Raw genomic sequence first — 23,055 nt, 5'->3', positions numbered from 1 at the left:
CAAGGAATAGAAAAGCAACTGGAATCACTCAACAGAGGAAAGTCCACTGGACCTGACGGGATACCAGTTCGTTTCTACACACAGTACGCAAAAGAACTTGCCCCCCCTGACAGCTGTGTACCGCAAGTCTCTAGAGGAACGGAGGGTTCCAAATGATTGGAAAAGAGCACAGATAGTCCCTGTTTTCACGAAGGGTCGTCGAGCAGATGCGCAAAACTGTAGACCTATATCTCTGACGTCGATCTGTTGTAGAATTTTAGAACATGTTTTTTGCTCGCGTGTCATGTCGTTTTTGGAAACCCAGAATGTAATCTGTAGGAATCAACATGGATTCCGGAAACAGTGATCGTGTGAGACCCAACTCGCTTTATTTGTTCGTGAGATCCAGAAAATATTAGATACAGGCTCCCAGGTAGATGCTGTTTTCCTTGACTTCCGGAAGGCGTTCGATACAGTTCCGCACTGTCGCCTGATAAACAAAGTAAGAGCCTACGGAATATCAGACCAGCTGTGTCGCTGGATTGAAGAGTTTTTAGCAAACAAAACACAGCATGTTGTTATCAATGGAGAGACGTCTACAGACGTTAAAGTAACCTCTGGCGTACCACAGGGGACTGTTATGGGACCATTGCTTTTTACAATATATATATATGACCTTGTAGGTAGTGTCGGAAGTTCGGTACGGTTTTTCGCGGATGATTCTCTAGTATACAGAGAAGTTGCAGCATTAGAAAATTGTAGCGAAATGCAGGAAGATCTGCAGCGGATAGCCACTTGGTGCTGGGAGTGGCAACTGACCCTTAACACAGACAAATGTAATGTATTGCGAATACATAGAAAGAAGGATCCTTTATTGTAGGATTATATGATAGCGGAACAAACACTGGTAGCAGTTACTTCTGTAAAATATCTCGGAGTATACGTGCGGAACGATTTGAAGTGGAATGATCATATAAAGTTAATTGTTGGTAAGGCGGGTGCCAGGTTGAGATTCATTGGGAGAGTCCTTACAAAATGTAGTCCATGAACAAAGGAGGTGGCTTACAAAACACTCGTTCGAACTATACTTGAGTGTTGCTCAACAGTGTGGCATCCGTACCAGGTCGGGTTGACGGAGGAGATAGAGAAGATCCAAAGAAGAGCGGCGGGTTTCGTCACAGGGTTATTTGGTAACCGTGATAGCGTTACGGAGATGTTTAGCAAACTCAAGTGGCAGACTCTGCAAGAGAGGCGCTCTGCATCGCGGTGTAGCTTGCTCGCCGGGTTTCGAGAGGGTGCGTTTCTGGATGAGGTATCGAATATGTTGGTTCCCCCTACTTATACCTCCCGAGGAGATCACGAATGTAAAATTAGAGAGATTAGAGCGCTCACGGAGGCTTTCAGACAGTCGTTCTTCCCGCGAACCATACGCGACTGGAACAGGAAAGGGACGTAATGACAGTGGCACGTAAAGTGCCCTCCGCCACACACCGTTGGGTGGCTTGCGGAGTATAAATGTAGATGTAGATGTTAACAGATCATCTACTTTATTTTTTATTCCCCTGATATTCTGCTGAAGTGAGTTGATACTACCCTTAGCTTCATCCCTATTTACTGCTCATGAAGCTTCTGTTATTCTGTTTTTCTTGAGTGTTGCCTGTTTGGACTTTGACCTTGACATACAAAACCTGTGTGCCTGGTCCCATTAACCACAGGGGTCACCCTCGTGTGACTGAGGCTCCCCCTTACAGTGTCAGCTGACTTATCTTTCCCCTTCCTATTTAGGTGCAGGCCATGCGTAGTGTGTCCTCACCTACCAGTAGTGTCAACAGGAACATCGCGTGTGTCAGGTTTTGGGGGTATCTGGAACATCCCGTTCCTCCACTACTTCAGATAGCAAACCAGAGTGTTAACACGCCTTGCAGCAGTGTTTACGCAGGACCGAACACGGCGCTGAAAGACCTCCACAGACACCACATTTGTGTGGCCAGTTCATGTTCCTATTTCATCCAAGTCTCTCGCAATAGTACAGCTTGGATTCATACCGCAGGCTGTTTCCTGCTGCCCCAACTGTAATTTCCTGGTCTCCCTAGCATTTGTTTTCACAAAACTTGTGAGCTGGTACGCTGCACCTAACTCCTCCTGAAGCTCCTGGCCTTGACTGTTAACTAGAAGCAATATTCTTCTTTTCCTATTCTGATTTGATCCCTACGTGTCTTTTTTTCTTGAAGCTAATATTCTGCTTCAAAATACACTCAACTACATCTGGATGAGGGCCTTCCCCCACTACTTCAGATAGCAAGCCAAACTGATTTACTAACTGAATTTCGAAGTTTTTTCAAGTTTCTCTTTTTGCTTCTACCTTTCCTGTCCCTGTTTCTTCCCTTAGCCTACATAATTACAAGTCCTCATTTTGTAATTCAGCCTCAATGGCACAAGTTTTTACCTCCTTTTCAGCGACTTTTCTGTCCTTCCTACATAACGTACGTTGCCATGGAGAGCGTCTTATCTACCCAGTTTCCTCGCCGCTACATTCGCCCCAATAAACCATAACCTACACAGTCTTCACACCCCCGCCTTCAGATTTCTACAGTAAACATCACATTTGCTAGACATGTTTTGACAGAAAAATTTACACAAAGGAAGAGGATAACTTGGCACAAGAGCACTGATGTTACGTAACCTGTATTAATACGCAATGAAGCGCTAATGCAAACAAACTTTTAAAAATCTCAAAAACTTCATAAACCTACCCTTGTAATTCTTTCTAGGCCACAACGTATTCTTCAAACTTCGTATTTTGTTTAACACCAGTGATCTTAGGGAACTTCACTGTCTTTGTCAGAATGTGTCCGTTCCATAAACGCGATTTTCCTTTTAAATGCATCCCCATCAAATGAGGAAAAAGTTACCTTGCAGTGCATTACTGTGGGCAGTGTACAGTCAAGTCCAGTTAAAATGTGAAATCTGCACTAGATTACACATGTTTTCATTTTTGTTCCTGCATTGCTTTTTTTGTCAAAAAATTAAACGGTAGCATGTTTTAAGTCGTTCCAGGTATGTGCTTCGACATAACCTACGTACTTTGCAGTACGATATGAAGTCTCCATAGGAATCGTTCAGTTTCACTGAAAACCGTTGCAGCTGAAAACGGAAGATGCGTGTGACTTCAGCAATTATACTATGCTTTCTTCCAATTTCGCCATGTGCCAAAGACCTGCAAGTTTAGCACAAAGTGCTTTTTGATGTACAAAACAAGGAATCTCGTCCGTCGACATTCGTGATTTAATCCTGTTTCATTGTCAATCAAATCTTTAAACTCTTTCTGCATATTCCAGAATCCGAATCAAGAACAGTTCTCCACATGAGTAACCTAGAGGCAGGTATCCTCCGATTTGTGAGGCAACTTAAATCACTTAATAACAGCAAGTCTTCCGATCCGTACTGCATACCAATTACGTTTCCTTGAGAGTATGCTGATGCAACAGCTCCATGCATAACAACCTCACACAACCGTCCGCTGGACGAAAGATCCGTATGAAAAGATTGGAAAGCTGGACAGGTTACACCAATATTCAAGAACGGTGGAAGGAGTAATCCAGTAAATTACAGGTCCATATTACTAACGTCGATATCCAGTAGGATTTTGGAACATATATTGCGTGTTAGGACTATGAATTACCTCGAAAAAAAAGGTCTATTGACACACAGTAAAGATGGATTCAGAAAAAATCATTCTTGTGAAGCGCGAAGTGTTGAGTGCTATCGACAAGGATTTCTAAAAGGCCTTTGACACTGTACCACACAAGCGGCTTCTACTGAAATTGGGTGCTTATGGAATTAGCTAACTGGGTTCGTGATATCCTGTCAGAGAGGTCACAGTTCCTTATAACTGACAGTCATCGAGTGAAACAGAAGTGATTTCTGGCGTTCCCCAACGTAGTGTTATAGGCCCACTGCTGTTCCTTATCTATATAAATGATTTCGTAACAATCTGAGGAACAATCTGAGATCAAAAAATGTAAAACGATTTAGAAAATATATCTGTATATTTTGGAAAGTGGCATTTGATCCTAGATAATGAAGTCCTCCATATGAGTGCTAAAAGGAATCTGTTAAACTTCGGTTACACGATAAATCACTAAATCTAAAGCCCGCGGATTCAACTAAAACCCTAGGAATTATAATTACGAGCCACTTAGATTGGGGGTTGCGGTTTGGTTGGGTTGTTTGGGGGAAAGAGACCAAACAGCGAGGTCATCAGTATCATTGGATTAGGGAAGGATGGGGCAGGAAGTCGGTCGTGCCCTTTCAAAGGAACCATCCCAGCATTTGCCTGGAGCGATTTAGGGAAATCACGGAAAACCTAAATCAGAATGGGCAGACCTTAAATTGGAAAGAACACATAATGTTGAGGGGGAGGCAACCCAAAGACTGCGATTCATTAGCAGAATATTTAGAAAATGTAAGATCTACTAAAGAGATGCTTGTATGCCCTCTTTTGGAGTACCGCTGCACAGTGTGGGATCCTCGCCAGATAGGGTTAACGGAGTACGTTGAGAAAGTTCAAAGAAGAGCTGCACGTTCTGTATTACCCCGAAATAGGGGAAACAGTGTTACTGACATGTTACAGAATTTGGGGTGGACATCAAAAAGGCGTTTTTCATTGTGGCAGAATCATCTCACGAAATTTCAGTCACCAACTTTCTCCTTTGAATGCGAAAATATTTTGCTAACGCAGACATACTTAGGGAGAAACGATCGTCGTGATAAAATAAAGGAAACGGGAGCTATCAGGGAAAGGTATAGGCGTTCGTTTTTTCCTCGCACTGTTCGATATTGGAATAATCGAGAATCGTTGTGAAGGTCATTCGATGAACCCACCGCCAGGCACTTAGGTGTGATCTGCAGAGCATCCGTGTACATGTACATCCAATGTCGTTTCACAGTAGATATGCACTGCCTGTATTGTATATGAATTGAGAAACCTCTTCGCTCTCTTCTGTCACTGCCACTCATTTTAAAGAATCGCGACGGTAGACCGCTCGACTGCCTCCTTCGTGCAAACAGCCGCTGGCCCAGTGAACCTCCATCGTACCGAGATCACACAGCGAAGGGTAGACAGGGCTGACAGCGCGAGTCTGCCGAACTCGAGGGACTTGTGCCGGCCGGAAGACGCCACGCCGCGACGCCGGGTGAAGCGCGGCGCTCTTCCGGGCGCCTCCGAGAAGGACCGAGCGGAGCCGAGCGGCAGGCAGGCCGGGCCCGTGGGCCAGACACGCTGCACGCGTGACTTGCGACACGGCGCGGCCGGCCGTCATTATGAGCCCCTACCCAGCTGCGGCGAAGTCACTCAGTCAACTCCTGAGGCGTCACCGGTGGCCACAGGTTGGATGTAAGATCACATATGTTCGTTTCATATTTTCCAGGAAAAATATGTCCATTTTTAAAAGTGACAAACAGCAAGCGTGTAAAACACAACGCATCAGAATAACACATATTAAAAGCACAATATTGCCGAGGAATACAGCAGTATCAAGAGCCATCAACTAGAGATAATCACAGAGAACACTGCAATATTTTGAGAAATGTCATGAGACCAGCTGATTGTATCAGCTGTGTGAGTAGTATGTACATATCTGAGAATAACATCAAAATAAGCTGGTATATAACGAGGACAATGTCAGGCGAGCAGCGGAAATCTTCGGTTATCTGTTTACTGAATGTCGTAGTGTGAAGACGTTACTAACGTTAACGGGATTTGCAAAAGTTTAAACAATAAAGACTTGTACGTCGAAGAAAGTTCAAACTCCTGCGCCTCACTCACTCAAATTGCTTGTAACACCATTTTTAATGTTGGCAACTAAAGGTAAAGCTGAAGGATGCAAACTGTAAGGAAATGGAAGCAGTAATTACAGAATAAATAAGAGTGCATGTGGTTGAGATCATATATTATTTGGGACAGTATATTTTTCTATATCATGCACTACCGCTTTTGCGTCAGTCACCATAGCTCGTGAAATTAATTTTTTCCTGTGCGCAAGTAAATATTCAGTCATAAGGCTGTAAAAATAACATGTTGGTAATATCTAAATCAACTTCCACTTCCATACTTCACAAACCCCTGCGAAGTGCGTGGTAGAGGGTTTTTCCTGCAGTAGCACACACCGGACCGTCTCCCCGGCCACTTTGCTCCTGTGCGCCCTGTAATTAGTGTGACCTCGTCTTTGCCGGCCCTACGAGAGCGACAGCCTGGCGTCCGTCTCGTATTCTCAGATTCTTCGCTTCATACAGCTTCTCTGAATGTTGTGAGTAGGTATTCATCTTGAGGTGATTTCTCGACATGAAATCTCACTTTTTTTTATCTCGTCTTTGATTTAAGAACAAAAATTTGAAAAGATTCAACCTTGAACAAACACGGTTTCTTCTCTTCTTACCGATATGTATTTCGGCCATATTTCATTATCACCAGCGGGTTTCCTTTATTCTTTTGCAGAGTAAAGAGTAATCTATCGCAATGGGATACGCATATTTTTGGGAATGTGTTATTTTTGCTCAGAACGTTATAACAGACATGTATACCATAGTAGCACATGCCGTTGTTCATGTCGCTGCACGTCATCTGCAATACCGAGATACCAGCCAAACTGGAAATAGCAGACAGGGACATCAGCAACAGCATGTGCCATTAACGCATACATCTTTCTGAGAGCGTTTTGAATGCAAATGTACAATTCTAAAATAATACGTTTCCCATTGTAACAATATATTCTTTCTAGAATGAAATTTTCTCTCTACAGCGGAGTGTGCGCTGGTATGAAACTTCCTGGCAGATTAAAACTGTGTGCCGGACCGAGACTCGAACTCAAGACTTTTTCCTTTTGCGGGCAAGTGCTCTACCAACTTTTTTTTATTTTCTTTTTTTATGAAGAGGAAAAGAAAATTTTTCGCATCCACCCACGCGCGAACCCATGAGCTTCCGTATCCTATTCCCGCGCGCTAACTACATTTTTTTTTTTAAGGCAGGTCACAGGGCGTGGTACACGCCGCACTAGCTGTGGGGTCTCTTCACGGCACTGCCGGTGCGTCGAGGCCCAAACCCCTCCCACCCCTTTTCTCATGTCCCCAGTTGGGTCATAGCACTAAGTGTGCAGAAATCTTAACGCAAAATTCCCATTCTCCGATGTAAGAAACACAAAGAAACCTCTTCTCTGAGTAGAAACTGAACACTTATAAAAACTTAACAATTCTTCTTGAATCACACAAATACTTTGGAAGTCGAACACGAGTAATTCTGAACAAAATGTTTTGAGAAAACTCTTCGTGTAACATAGAAGATTCGGAAGCAAGGTAATAGTAAATAATAATAACACAACTGACTTTTAATTTTCTTCTGTTCGTTCTCGTCCAAGGTGTTGTAGTGGTTCCACATATTTAACCGACACCCATTCTTTCAAAAATGATCTCCAGCGTGTTGCCGTAGTGCTTCTTGTGGTTGCGATACGTGCTGATTTTTGCGTATTCACACTCCATGTAAACGCGGAATTCTATCTCGTTGTCCGACCCAAGTTTGTTGATGACATAACTAACATATTTTCCCGGTAAGCAGCTAATGGCGTTGGTTTTTAATTTCGGAAAGTATGTCATGTCTGGTCTCAGGAGGAGCGATTGCGTTATATATTCGGCCGAGGATCTGGCGACAAAGGCGATTTGTTGCCTGATCCAATTCCAGTTATTCACACTGCCGCCACAGGTGAATCTGTGGATGAGTGTATCCACCAGACTGCATTTTCCACAAAGGTGTGTCTGGTTTAAACCGATCCCATACAGTGTCTCGTTAGTGCTGATGACATTGTTAACTGTTTTGTACCATGCGGAAATAGCGTCTGCAGATAGCCCGGCATAGTTGATGTTCCGCCATACAGCTTTCCAGTCACAATTAGGGAATTTCTTTTCAGTTTTGTTTCTGCCCTCATTTAACTTCCTTTCAAGTATGATGTCGCGCGTTGTGATACATGTGTTGCTTCTGATTTCGTCACTAAGGTAACTTGCTTCGAGGAAAAAGTTCCTCACATACTGCAGACGGGCATTAATCCTTCGCACATCAATCGGTGCTTGCAGGCTATGGGGTGTCACAGCCTCAAAGAGCTTTGCGGTTATACATTGTGTAAGTTCTCGGAGTACATGGAAAGTCCGTTTGAGGAACAGAGCAGACGCTTTATTTCGAATGTCCACCAAACCGAGGCCCCCGTTTCTGACATCCAGTATAACGGTAGTCGCACCGAGCCTGAATATATCTCCTCGCCATAAATAATTGGTAACAGTGGACATGATCCCTTTCGATACTAGTTTGGGGATTGGAAATACCTGTGCAGTGAAATACGTTTTAGACAAATGCAGGAGTTTATGAATCTGACTTTTCGCACCTGGTCCACAGTTCGATGGATGTTCTCCATTACAGCACCATGAACTTTCCTCCTAGCTTCCGTCCAGTTAAAAGCAGCCATCCTCATCGGACATGTCATTAAGGTTATTCCCAAAGTTTTGTGTTTGTTGTCTTGTTTTGCCCATGGCAGTCGGAGGTGATCTAGGCCCCGCAGATTCAATATTTTACTTTTGTTTTCATTGGTTGTCGCTCCCGACGCTAGACAATACTTTTGGATTTCTCTTTCCAGTGTAACTGTCTCCTCCTTATTCCTTATTACAACACTCACGTCATCAGCATAAGCTCGTATGACGGTTTTCTCACCACTCAATGTTATGCCTGTTAATCTTGAGTGGACACTGCGGAGGAAGGGCTCTAAAGGTACGGAAAATAAAAACATAGATAAGGGACTGCCCTGTGGAACCCCTCGCCTTATCTGTATGGGTTTAGATGTTTGGCCATTGATTGCTAGTTTCGCATTTATACCTGTTGCAACATTTCTTAGCATGTTGACAATCTGAGGGTGCAAAGCCATTCTTGACAGCGTCGCAAAGAGGTATCTATGACTAACGCGGTCAAAAGCTTTGTTGAAATCTATAAAGATTAAAGCACATTTTATACTTGCCACTGACGTAATTGCAATGACGTCTCTGTATGCAGATAGACTTTCGAATATCGTTCTGGTTGGAGAACAAGATTAATGTTGACTCAATATTTTGTTGGAAAAGGCAGGGAATCTTTTGTTGATAATACGCGAAATTATTTTGTAATTAGAATTTAGTAGCGAAAGAGGCCGAAAATTGTTTAAGTTGGTTTTGCCTTTACTCTTAGGAATCAGTACTATTTTACTTTCCTTAAACTCTGCAGGGACCGCTTTTCCGGTCAGGACCACATTCGCCATGGAAGTGATCTTGTCCCCAATTACAGACCAGTAGCGGGCATAAAAATCCACAGGGAGGCCACCAAGTCCCGGAGATTTTTTGAGAGGTGAGTTACGCACTGCCTCATGCACTTCATCTTTAGTAATAGGTGACAGGATGTCAGCGTTTTCTGTTCCCGACAACTGTGGACCTAAAATAGTGAGAAAGTCCTCGAGAGCTGCATCGTCCACTGTGGTAGGGGCATATAAGTTGTCATAGTACCTGTGGACTTGGTCCAGTATTTCTTGCTGGCATGTGAGCCTTGTACCAGTATGCGTCTGGACTTCATCAATAAAAGCTTGACGTCTGTTTTCAGCATGCCGCACCAAGTGATACAGAGAAGCAGTTTCACCAGCTGCTACTGATGTGGCTTTCTATTTAATTTTTAGTCCCTCCATCTGTTGCTGTTTAATGCTTAATAACTTGGCTTTTGTTTTTTGATATCATTCAGACGAATTACGTCATCATTTGCCTCTTGATAAAAGTCTCTTAAAACTTTATAATAAAACTCCATTGTATTCCTCAACTCCCTGCGCCTCGCTACACTATACTGCACGACAACTTTCAGCAACCTTGGTTCAGCCCTCCTAGTCCACCAGTCAGTGACTGTTGGGTGCTTGTCTGCTGTGCGGAGGCACATAGTCCACGCTACTCTTATTTCCTGTTCCAGTTCTTCGTCAGTTAAAACAGACATATTCAAATTCCATTGCCCTCTGAATCGACGGGTTGGCTGTACACTTAAATTAAAGCAAGTTGAAAGTGTACTGTGATCGCTAAAATACACGGGAACAGTTTCAACGTTTAATAAAAAATTTTGCAAATTTGGTGACATGTAAATTCTATCTAGTCTGCTGCGGGAGTGGCTGGTTATATGCGTGAAGTCGACTGATGTCGGGTGCTGAAGTTCCTATACATCTTTGAGTTGTAGATCACTTACTAACTTTTTTAACTGTGGCGAGTAGTTGAAATTGGGTTGTTGATCTTTCTGGTTTAAAACACAGTTAATATGTCCACCTAATATAAGAGAACACGGATTTTTCCTCAATAAATAAATTAGTTCATCTTGAAAAAACATCGCACCATCCAATTTATGGGAATTTCCTGATGGGGCGTAAAGGTTAAGCACGGTCATATCGAAAATTTTTATGCCTACGGCTCTTCCTGATTCTAGTCGTTCGATTTCAGTCACCGGAATGCCTTCCCTTATAAGAACGGCTGTACCGATATGGCTTCCGTAGAAACACTAACAATTCCAAAAAAGCCTGGGATCCGAAATGCCATCATCGCAACTTCTTGTAGCAACGCGATATCTGTCCCAGACTAGTACAAGAATTCTTCTGATCCTGCCAATTTGAAGGGTGACTGTATTTTATTAATGTTAATAGTAGTAGTGCTATAAACTTGCATCACAGACATACCAGAAGAAGGTATTTGGGATGAGGATCGGTATGATTATAGCAGCAACGACCTTCTCTACAAGTCACGATCCTTACAAGCTGTGTGCCCATTACATGCACTAACTGCATAGAAAAAATTTTACTGCTTTTAAACAAAGTGCTTGAAAAGAAAATTATCCTGAAATCCTGACAATGCATTGCTATAAGTCACTGTGGTCTTTTTCTTTCTTCTCGTCAGTGGTGGCCCTGATGACTTCATATTTAATATTCTTTTTCTTGACGTCTTTCTTCTGTGGTGTGGTTTTCGCTCGATGACGCGTGACAGCAAGACCTTGTTTCGGTCACAGCCTCCGACGGTGGCCGTCTTGCGCAACGGCTGTGGCTTGCGAGTCGTCAATATTTGGCTCCGGGGTGTTGTCAGTTGCGTTGTCTTGCTGGCGAGGCGGTGATGCGCTTCGGAGCCAGCAGGTTCTTTACTTGGTACTTCCTCGTACTGTTCGCACTGTATGGGCTGTGCACTCGATGCGGTTATTGCAGCTGTGACCTCAGGCTCAGGGTCACATTTCTGTGAAAGGCCACTACCAGCTGCGTCACTATCTGCTCGTGGCGGTATAATTCCTTGTGCGGAAGTGGGAGCCAAATCGACCTGCATTTCATCCCTTTTTACCACTTCCAACAGGACTTGGCTTCGGCTTCCTGGCAACGGGTGTTTCACAGGAAGAGTCCTCATCAACATTTTTTTCAGTGTCCTCTAGAGGACGCTTTTTAGTGGGAGTCTCGCTGTCACGGGACGGAATTTCAGCAGTTAATGCAGGTTTTGAAGGCGGAAAGTCATTAACATTAAGTGCAACATTTTCAGAGGTAGTAACAGGATCGACGACAGCCGCCGCCTCTATTGTATTACTGGCTGGCAACAAATCGTTGGGTGTTAATTTCCGGCGTTGCGTAAGGTTATTTGTTAGCACAAAAACACGGCGAGGGCAGTCCTGACGGAGGTTACCTGACTCGTTACATACATGACATGTAGGGGTTTGCCCGGAGTACATAACATGCGCCTTGTGCCCGTCAACAACGATGTGGGAGGGAATGTTTGCCTTCACTTCCATCTCCACGGAGCGAATGCCGTTAAAGCACTGCAGCTTGAAATGCGAAGCCCACCTTTCGTTGACTATTTGCCTGACAACCCCACACTTTGAAAGGACATCTTTAATTTTCGAGTTGTCTACTTCTATGGGAATATTCAAAACCCTAACATTTCTAATTACAAACTCGGAATTCCTGAGTTTTACAGTACTTGTAGTACCATCACGGTGTATAAATTCCGTTTCATAACCAAATTTTTCCAGAAAGCGGTCTACACTCACGGAATCGTTAAACTTTACAAACATGCAGTATTCATCAGAGTCTAGCTGCATGGTATGAGCAGATTCAGGATGAAGCCCAAATACCTCGGTAATCTAGTCGTGTATTTCCAGTGCAGAGGGCTGTACTCGACGGGTGTACTTGTCGAAGGTGAAAATCACGGTGTTTTTTCTCACGGAGTTTGCCACGGTGTTCTGCAGCGAAGAAATTTCGGACAACGCCGAAATCCCAACAGCACTACGTAGAAAGACAACATGAACGAAGACCAATAGCCAATAAACAGTCACGAAACACGAAAACACTGGCGTAAACACTGAAAGTTCACGGAGCAAACTCGAGGAGCGTGCGACTGCGGCGACAGCTAAAGCCAGACTGCTGGCTTACACGATCTGTTGGTCTATCAATGTGGACTGTCCAAGTATCTGCAACGAATGGTGAACCACTCGTAGTGATGTGAGGCAGTGGCGTAAAAAGATTCTAGCTGACAGGGCTGTTGACGAGTGTCACTCCAAGTGACTGGCGATCGCTTTCAAACCAGACGCAAATTGCCGATGCCTGGCAAAGCAGCTCCATCTGAACCAGCTGCCTAGCAATTGTTCGGAAGGCGGCTGCACAGACTCGACATTTGGAGTCGGCGGCCGTCGTTCACACAGACACACACAGCTGCGAGTCTTGAGTGGGCCAAACCACACAGAGACGGAGAGTGGCTGGGTGGAGGTGCGTCACACGAGTCGCGCGATTTCGCCTCTTCTGAAATTATGGAGGTGGCGATGGGACCGACGGCCTATAGAGGATGCAGTTCAAGCCACTGGTGGTTGCATGGTGTCATAGGGGTGTTTCTGTCGCCGTGACTTGGATTCAGTCACCAAGGTTAATGTGAACCTGAAGCAGCACGTTTATTTCAACATTGTCGGTGACGAAGTATTGCCCCATTCTCTGGACACTTGCGTTGTAGAAGATGACACACACAGTCGTGTTCCCAGGGCTGCGTGCATACACTCCCGGTTTCACGAACACTCGGGCGCCCTACAGCACCTCGAGGCGACCTCTAGACAACCCGGTCTCAGAGCCGCAGACGTTGCACGGTACTGTCTGGAACAGCGGCTGAGGCGTGGCAGCCGACATCCCCACACACTGGTAGCTCTGCGGGATCTGATGCGTCAGTGGGAGGCCTCGGGCAGATGCTGCGTATCTGAAGAAACTTCCGGAACTCTCTTCCCCGCCGCGTTGACGAAGTCTTCGAGGCTAGAGGCGGTAATACCGTGATGCCATTTCATGATCCTTGAAGCAAAAGTTGGCTTGAATGTGACTGTCTTACTATAAGTTAATGACGTACGGAATGAATGGGAATCATGCACCAGCTACTTGTACTTGACAAGTTTATTCGAATCCTTACCTAGGTTTAAACAGATATAAGCCTTTCTTCCTTGGAAGAAGTAGTAACGTGTGTAAACTTATTGTGTGAAAAGAGAAAACAGGTCATAAAGCTCAGTCAACACTAAAATGACCCATATAAATGCTAACGTATAGCCAGATGGCTTAATGAACAGTAAAGCAAGGTAAAAGAGTGAATAAACATCTGACGTGCCACTGGTTGGCTGTTCGATTCCTATGGCTTCCATAGTTTTACTGTTTCTGACTGCTGCCATGTTAGAGATTTTAACTACGTATGTACAGCAAATGTTGTGGAGTATTACTGTAATCTGGTGGTGCAGGGTGTCGGCTCTATAATTCCTTCTTTCGAAAAGTAATTAATTTAGCCACTTGCAGTGTTTATTGTTCACTTTTGAACTAATTTACAACTAACAACGATACCGGGCTACAGCTGTTGTCATCTCAAACGACGCTGTACTGTTATTGATTTTTGATAATACGGTTCGGAAATAGGAATATAAATTCAATTTTAGTAAGGCAAGCAGTCTCGATGAAAAGCTTTTTTTGTTCGTTACCGCTTTCAGTCTGTGACTGTCATCATCAGATCATTTACTGTCTGCTGTAGCGACATGCGGAGACAGAGAGCGGAGAGAGACGTGTGCCACGAGGCACATTCCATTGACTGCTCGGTGGAAAGTGTCAACAGAAGAGGCGGCGGCAGAAGGTATTAGCGCGCTTCGTCTTTGGGTCTCATAAATGTGCCCTTATTGACAGATAGTTAGTATCGCAAAATAGGAAAAGTAGGTGACAGCATTGAGAATAAATTTAAAGAAAGAATTAGTTGTACGGTCAGTAGTAATGGCGTCGAGTGGTCTACATACCTCGGTACAGAGCAGGAGTCGATACAGTCGTCAGCAATTTGGCACTCGAGCTCCTCGACGAGTTGCAAGTATTCGACCAACGTGAGGCGGCGGAGCTGCGCCAGGGCGCCGGCGCACCCCCCTCCCTCCGCCGTTACAGCTGCTGGCGGCGGCGGCAGTCCGTAAGCCCAGAGGCGGGCTGCCAGGCGCCGCGCAGCTGAGACCGCGAGGGGCTGCTCCGGGCTGTCGCACGTTGCGAACCGCGGTGGCCAATCTGCAAAACGTTCTTCAGTCACCTCGAGGTCTGCACTCTGACTCACGAGCTTCCACGGGCTACTCATATGCTCATCAGTACCAGCAGCTACTGAAAGTGAAACACTAAGAGAGCTGCAGCCAACGATAATCGACACGGCGTGAGGTGTGCTGCACACTTCTACAAGCAAAAGGTCAACAAGTCAGCCGACTGTCAGCACGGCGGCCACTGCTGCGGCTCCCCTTGACGAAGGAGCGGGAAGAGCTGCGCCGACAGTACAACACTGGACACTGTGCCGTCATTCCGTATGAGCCCAAGTTCTGACTGCAGCATCGGTGTGGGCGGTCCGTGCATCGACGCCCTGAGCAGAGCAGGGAATGCCACGTTGCACTCTCGCCCATCTCACGGGGAGCCACTCGGTATACAATACGTAATTGGTTACACTGGTCGCAGCTGTTACATTTCTGAGTCCTTGAGACAGCTCGCTTGCGATATTTTCGACATCCTTTCAACAAAATAATTTAATGTCGCATGTCAGCCATGCTGTTATGCCCCAGCTTGACAGAGTTAGCACCGCTACCACAGGAACGTGCGATGTACCTGGCTAGGCGTAGACAGTATTATTTAAGACAAAATCACACTTATCGTTAACTGGTTTGATTGGCGAGATTGGGAATAAGACATATGGTCTCACGTTGGTGTCAGAGCTGGCAGTGCGGGGCTGGAGAGGAGACTCCAGGCTGGCCGAGACGCAGCTGGGCTGCAGGCGGCAGGGCGCTCCAGATTGGAGCGGCAGCCGGTGGGAGCCTTTCCTGGCGACTTCAGATCTCCAGTCCAGGCTGGGCCGTGAATGACGACCCCGGGCATTCTGTACTCTCATCTCGTGGAGCGCCGCACACTTGGCCTGTCTCATCACAGTCTACCCGCCAAGTACTGCATCACTGTCAAGTAACTGCAGCCGGAAAAGCTGGAATTCCCAATGAAGTAATCGGCATACCACTCTCCTCTCGCTTTAATCTCTGGGATCCGCCTCTGAGCTGTATTTTCCTCTTAGCTGTAGCCGAGTTTACCCAGGGTATCTCGTTAGGTAAGCAGCAGAGGCGCTGCCATTCGTTGTTCTGTAAACTTCCGTCCGCAGCTCGTGGTCGTGCGGTAGCGTTCTCGCTTCCCACGCCCGGGTTCCCGGGTTCGATTCCCAGCGGGGTCAGGGATTTTCTCTGCCTCGTGGTGACTGGGTGTTGTGTGCTGTCCTTAGGTTAGTTAGGTTTAAATAGTTCTAAGTTCTAGGGCAGTGATGACCATAGATGTTAAGTCCCATAGTGCTCAGAGCCATTTGAACATCTGTACACTTCCGAGCCAGTAGTTGCACTTCTGTCCCTTTGTACTTATGTGGGAACGTTCAGCGCTTACGGAGCAGGGAGAAAACAAATGTAATAGCTAAGTACTCATCAGATGTTGAGATCCTTTTAGAAATAATCGAACAGAAATTGTCGACCGATATGCGAGTGCGGTTGACATACGGTTCCTCGCCGCAGATAAAGCAACAATGAAGGCACTGAGTGGCGGAGAGTGGCTTTGCACTAAAAAGCGCTGATCTGTTCTCACCTGCCAGAAAGGTTACGGCAGAATCTCTGGACACACAAAAGATATTCTGCCTGCTCATTCCCTCACGAGGGACTCACGTCTTTTTGAGCAAGTGCGTGACAAAACCCTCAGTGAGTTCAAAATGAAGCAAAAGGAAAGAAGAAAGCGTAATGTCTCTGTGAAGGAACAGACGGTTAGCCCGCGCAGCTACACTCGTCAGATCCGCTTCGCTAAGGGAGTCCAGCTGAGGCTACCTCGGCGGTGAGCTGACCTCGCCGGTAAACATTCTGAAAGTTCCGTACCCGCCTAGTGAGACTGCTAATTCTGATCACGTCTCTCGCTGTCGGTGTGGCTACCGGGCTGTAAACATACAAACAGTGGCTTCTGATGGGACTGTGGGCAGCTGCTACTGTTAACCGAAAAATCGGGATGCCATTGCGGTATGCCACTTGTAATTAACCACTGCGCTCTCCGTAACCTGCGATGTATTCTCGCGAGAGCTTGTCCCCGTCAACTGCGTAACGATACTTGAAGCTTCCCGTACTGGAATAATGCCTCAGTTACGGCCAATGCTTCAGGGACTTTCCCCGACAATCACTGTAACCAAAGGAAACTACCCCTGTTACCATTAAGTGTGTTTACGGCCGACTGGCGCGCCTCCTCCACGTACTCCACGACCTGTGTGTCTGGCTGCAGGCAGGCCGGCCTCCCACGCAGCGGGCCACGGCCCCCACCCCCGCACTGGACGACTCGCGCCGCGGGCCGCTCGCGTTCTCCGGCCGTGGGAACACACTCCAGCCACAGCCAGGAACCTCTAAAGTCTGGAAACTCTACATGCCCCAGAAAAGCGCTGGTTGTGCAGATTATAAATATATGTAATGAAACAATCGTACTTCGATTCTGCCTCGTACGTGATCATTTTTTCTTCATATTTAGTTTTTATCGTGTGATATTTTATCTTGTTCAAATAGCAAGTGTATGACTGAAACCATTACGCGGGGACTGTTAAGGTTCACTTTGTCTTCTGAACCTCCGCGAGGAAGTTTATGGGCATTCCTACAGCAGACAGGAGTGATGGGAAAGATCGCCAGTAATATACTGGCGGAAAAGAATAGCAGCGCAAAAAATATAATTAGTGTGAAGTAATGAAATTGCGGGAGTACACATCTCTAGATGAAACACCTTAAAGCTTCGAAGGGAATTATGAAATTCAGAGGCCGCCGCCTCAGCTCGAGTTAAGGCAACCGTAAACAAGCCGAGGTAAGGCATCCTCCAGGCGTGTTAATGTACGTAAATGGACGTAAAAGCAACATTTGCATTGCCTGCTTCACTCCTACCCATAGCCCATTTTGTTTTCCGTGTTTGCTGTTAGCTAAGGGTAAAGGCACGAGCTGTACATGCGTTGGCATGTCAGATCTAACGTCATTCGACGCCCCACATTTTGCCTACCGTGCTAACACAACACTGGCTGCAGATGCCAACAGAGGGAGGGACTGGAGCTATCAAATGCTGTCGACAGCACGAGGCTACGGAGCGTAGCTGAACTGCTTAGTTGACGAGTAACTCACGGTAGTGCTACAGTGCTAATGGTGTTGATACAAAGCAGAGCAATGGCAACGATAAACAAAGTAAACATTGCGTTATATCTTCAGTAACAGTAGCCGAAGTTGAGATTCCGTCAGAAAGAAACCCAAGAAATTTCGCTGAGTGAGAAAGAAGTGGCGGATGAGGGATTAGCCTTTCTGCAAATGAGTCAGTGGAATAGGTGGTGTCGTACGAACAATGTACAAAAGGCATATAGTGTTGATGATACGTGCACGGCAATAGAAAGAAAGTGTTACTGAAACAGGTGTGGGGCACTTCATCGACACTGTCGGACAGGGAGCCCCAGTTGCCGTTTCCAGTGAAACGTACTGAAGGACAGTCGCTGTCCTAGGAGTTGGTACTAAACGTAATTTTGTATTTGGAAAATCATCCGTGGCATACGAAAACAACAATCACGAATATACACTACTGGCCATTAAAATTGCTACACCAAGAAGAAATGCAGATGATAAACGGGTATTCACTGGACAAATAGATTATACTAGAACTGACAGTGATTACATTTTCACGGAATCTCTGTGCATAGATCCTGAGAAATCAGTACCCAGAAAAACCACCTCTGGCCGTAATAACGACCTCGATACGCCTGGGCATTGAGTCAAACAGAGCGTGGATGGCGTGTACAGGTACAGCTGCCCATGCAGCTTCAGCACGATGCCACAGTTCATCGAGAGTAGTGACTGGAGTATTGTGACGAGCCAGTTGCTCGGCCACCATTCACCAGACGTTTTCAATTGGTGAGAGATCAGGAGAATGTGCTGGCCAGGGCAGCAGTCGAACATTTTTTGTATCCAGAAAGGCCCATATGGGACCAGCAACATACGGTCGTGCATTATCCTGCTGAAATGTAGAGTTTCACAGGCATCGAATGAAGGGTAGAGCCACGGGTCGTAACACATCTCAAATGTAACGTCCACTTTTCAAACTGCCGTCAATGCGAACAAGAGGTGACTGAGACGTGTAACCAATGGCAGCCCATACCATCACGCCAGGTGATACGCCAGTATGGTCGTGACGAATACACACTTCCAGTGTGCGTTCAGCGCGATGTCGCCAAACACGTATGCGACCATCATGATGCTGTAAACAGAACCTGGATTCATCCGAAAAAATTACGTTTTGCCATTCGTGCACCCTGGTTCGTCGTCGAGTACACCATAGCAGGTGCTCCTGTCTGTGATGCAGCGTCAAGGGTAACCGCAGCCATGGTCTCCGAGCTGATAGTCCATGCTGCTGCAAACGTCGTCGATTTGTTCGTGCATATGGTTGTTGTATTGCAAACGTCCCCACCTGTTGTCTCAGGGATGGAGACGTGGCTGCACGATCCGTTACAGCCATGCCTGTCATATCGACTGCTAGTGACTCGAGGCCGTTGGGATCCAGCACGGCGTTCCGTATAACCCTCCGGAACCCACCGATTCCATATTCTGCTAACAGTCATTGGATCTCTACCAACGCGAGCAACAATGTCGCGATACGATAAACCGCAATTGCGGTAGGCTACAATCCGACCTTTATCAAAGTTGGAAACGTGATGGTACGCATTTCTCCTCCTTACACGAGGCATCATAACAACGTTTCACCAGGCAACGCCAGTCAACTGCGGTTTGTGTATGAAAATCGGTTGGAATCTTTCCTCATGTCAGCACGTTGTAGGTGTCGCCACCGGCGCCAACCTTGTGTGAATGCTCTGAAAAGCTAATCATTTGCATATCACAACATCTTCTTCCTGCCGGTTAAATTTCGCGTCTGTAGCACGCCATCTTCGCGGTGTAGCAATTTTAATGGCCCGTAGTATATTTTGAAGAAGTTCGCAGAAATATGACCGTTAGTGCATAAGAAAAACTACGGTTATTGAACAGACAAGACGCACTTGTCACAAAAACTGATGTTTTCGCGTTTCAAGGATGCTCGATACAATTTACGGGATGAAGATGCTGGTGACCTACTACGTCATCCACATCAAACTGCGCGCGACATACATATAGTGATTTCAAAAGAAGCAGTGGATGCTTGCTTAACGTCAAACTGTGCTACAGAATTGTAGGACAATGAAATTTCAAACGAAGCTTGACGATGCACAGCATACTACGGAATCGGCCCAGAAATTTGTAGGGGCGGTATTCAAACTTACCCTATCGTTGAGTAAGGAATTTGTTTTCAATTGCAACCAATCTGCATTTGAAGAGGAAACACATATGAAAGGGACCCTGGAAATTAAAGGTATCAAGAGAATTCTGTCAAGATCATGGAACATCAATTCGTATACAATTAACTGACTCTTTAACCGGATGGTAAATATGCTGGAACGCTATTCATTGCTCTGCAAGAACTAAGAGTTGCTCTGCGCCCCTCGATTCTTTCTCATGTGAGTGACTTTGGTAAGGGCAGTAGGGGATATTTACATCATAGCAAGCAAGAGTGGGAGAACGGTCGTTAGATAACTGCAACTATGGTATGAACACTGCATTTGGCTAATAGCTCGTCAAAATAAGTTGCTTTTGTTTCATTCGTAGTCTGCGTATATAAGTCATACTCCTAAAGAACAAACTATCGCTCCTGGACATTGCAGTTCATACCACCTGGAACCACCAGATTAATTCAACCTCCACATGTTTGTCTTTTCTGTGCGTACAAATTATTGCACTATCTGCATCAACGCCTTAAAGGACAGCCAGTTTCACGGTAAGCTGTTTTGCATTCGGTTGCACGCCATCACTTTCCATCAGTTCCCGTCACCCTGTTACTCCAATGTGATTTCTGTATGCATTCTTCAAGAGTGGATGCCTTGCACGCTTCGTAGCTGCCAAGGAGCTCGTCTTTGATCTCGATGGTGCGAATCTTTGTGATCATTGAGACGCGCCATTTTTATTCGGTTTCCATGGTCCAAGTTAATGGTTTGTTTCTAACATTTCTTGGATGTCGACGATGTCCATTTTGTGAGGTGTAATACATGCACCCCATAGAAGGTTGATCTCTGCGCATCCCAGACTCTCGTTTTCTGTGGACATGGTGCGTCATCACCAGTTAATATTTTTCTGGTCATAATTTTCACTTTCGAATAAGCCTTACTAAAGACTGTTCCTGGGACGTCGGACTTAACAGTTTCCTTGTAAGTCATCTAACAGAGAAGGTTAAGAAGCGTGGGGAATCTATTGGACATAAGAATGATTTTTTAGCATTATCAGTCGTTGGAAAAACACAAATTATGCAACATCCTAGCTTTCAGGCAAAATACAGAAAGACAGAACGGCGATATAACACAAACTCGCTATGTTCTTTCCAAGATAAAGTTCTGCAGTGAGTCTGAACTTGCGCTACGTGTACATGATGAAACAGTAGAATCTAACAGTCCTAGAATACTTAGGGAACGGGTAAATTTCACTTCCGCGTCAGCTGCGGATGTGAAAGAGCACGTGAACAATTCTGCTGTCTTTAGGTGCACCCAGTGGTATACAGAAGAATTTATTGGACTGTACGTTACATGTGTGTCAGGACGAAGACAGATTTTGTGTCTCTGTTAGCAGATGAAACATCTGATGTAGCTTCTAAATTTCAGTTACTGGTAGTATTTCGTTTTCTGTTATCTGCTGAAGAGCCGGTTGAAAGATTTTGCGTGTTTTCAAATCAATCGCGTATCAGTGGTACCTCCTTGGCTGATTCAATTAAAGATGTATTCGCCCATGTTGTCCAAGAAACGAAAGAAAACGTAATATCTGAAATTTATGATGGCGCCAGCGTCATGCATGACCATCATACAGAAATACAATCAACTGTAATATAAGGACATAATTTCGTGTATTACGTACATTGTTATGAACACTCACTGAACTTAATTTTTGCGCAAGTGACAAGTCGAAACAAAAAAATGAAACCGTTTTTCAGAACTACTGCGGAGGTAGCAATACTTTTCTGTCATTCACCTCGAAAAGTGGCTGTTCCAGACGCAGTTGTGAAACAAACAATCCCACATGGATCAGCCATTACATAGAACTTTAAATCGTGAAAAGTGCTCACAGTTAATGTGAATAGAGAGGACACTCCAGAATGTCTTAAACACGTTGAAGATACCAGCAGCCAGACAACAAATGTAAATCAAACATGTCGCCTAAGGATAAAACTCTATAACACAAAAATTTCCTTTCGGTTAGGGATATCTTATAAAAATAAATAGCTGACAAACCCAGCAACGTACAGCTATTCATTTGGCAATTTTCTATGAGAAATGAAAACAAAAATTGAACTGCGTTTTTCTGTAATATCGAAAGAAATTCATTTATATGTATTCATGAAAACACTTAAAATTACGAAACGAAATATGCATAATTTCCAGAAGTGTAAGCACAGCTTATTTTCATGTCTGGACCGCGATTCTGTAAACGTCTGCATAGACTCTTCACAGCCCTACAGGTGGCTGTTTTCGCCTACAGCCGTTTGCGCTTCGCAGCTGAAAGATGATGAAAGCTCTGCCAGGTATCGGGGATTTCTCTTAAGTGGACTCGACTCTGTGTGTGTCTCAGCTCTAACGAATAAATGTATTAAAAATTCATACATGACGCCACATCTCCTGATCCTTGCGTCATGCAATGACACGACTTTGCAGGTACATTCGCTGGTGTACGACGGTACTGTGTGCAGAATGTGCTGCGAACAGAGGTGGTAGGGAAGAAGCAGTAAATTTAGACGTCATGCACTATGAGGCAATCTGTCGTGCATCTCACTGTTTACGACGTTATGTGTCCTGAACTATGATAGATGAGTAGTTATTACGCCCACAGCAATTCATTTTTGGCGGTAAGAGATGTGTGTAAGAAGTTTGGTTGAAATCGGTTCAGGAGGGGATGTGGTACATCTGCAAACCACACACACACACACACACACACACATCCATTTTTATAATATGTATGTATGCCCTACGTGAACATCTAGTACAGCCAATTCCAAAAATATACCACTGGTCGCGTCTCAATAAAGCAAGCAGCAGCATCATTCCGAAACGAAATTTTTAAAATTAGAGACAATGTTAATGATATCACAGAAGAAACAGAGGTTTGAATTCTGCAGCCACTTGTTGCCCTCTAATTTACTCAAACACCGCTTCTTTCTTTCATTGAAAAATTAGTGTCCTGAAAATGTGCTATCTGCTGTTACGCAGTCCTATCAATTTTTTAAGTAAAGCTGAGTTAAAAACAGAGCTACAGACCATTTATTCTCGAAATAGGTTTCAAGAAAAAAAAAGCGCAGGAGCCCTTATAAAGTTTGTCATTGAAAACAATCTGCAAGAACCTTTTGGCGA

This window comes from Schistocerca americana, chromosome 11, assembly GCF_021461395.2.
Source record: "Schistocerca americana isolate TAMUIC-IGC-003095 chromosome 11, iqSchAmer2.1, whole genome shotgun sequence".
Lineage (NCBI taxonomy): Eukaryota > Metazoa > Arthropoda > Insecta > Orthoptera > Acrididae > Schistocerca > Schistocerca americana.
Note: the sequence above shows the minus strand (reverse complement) of the source record.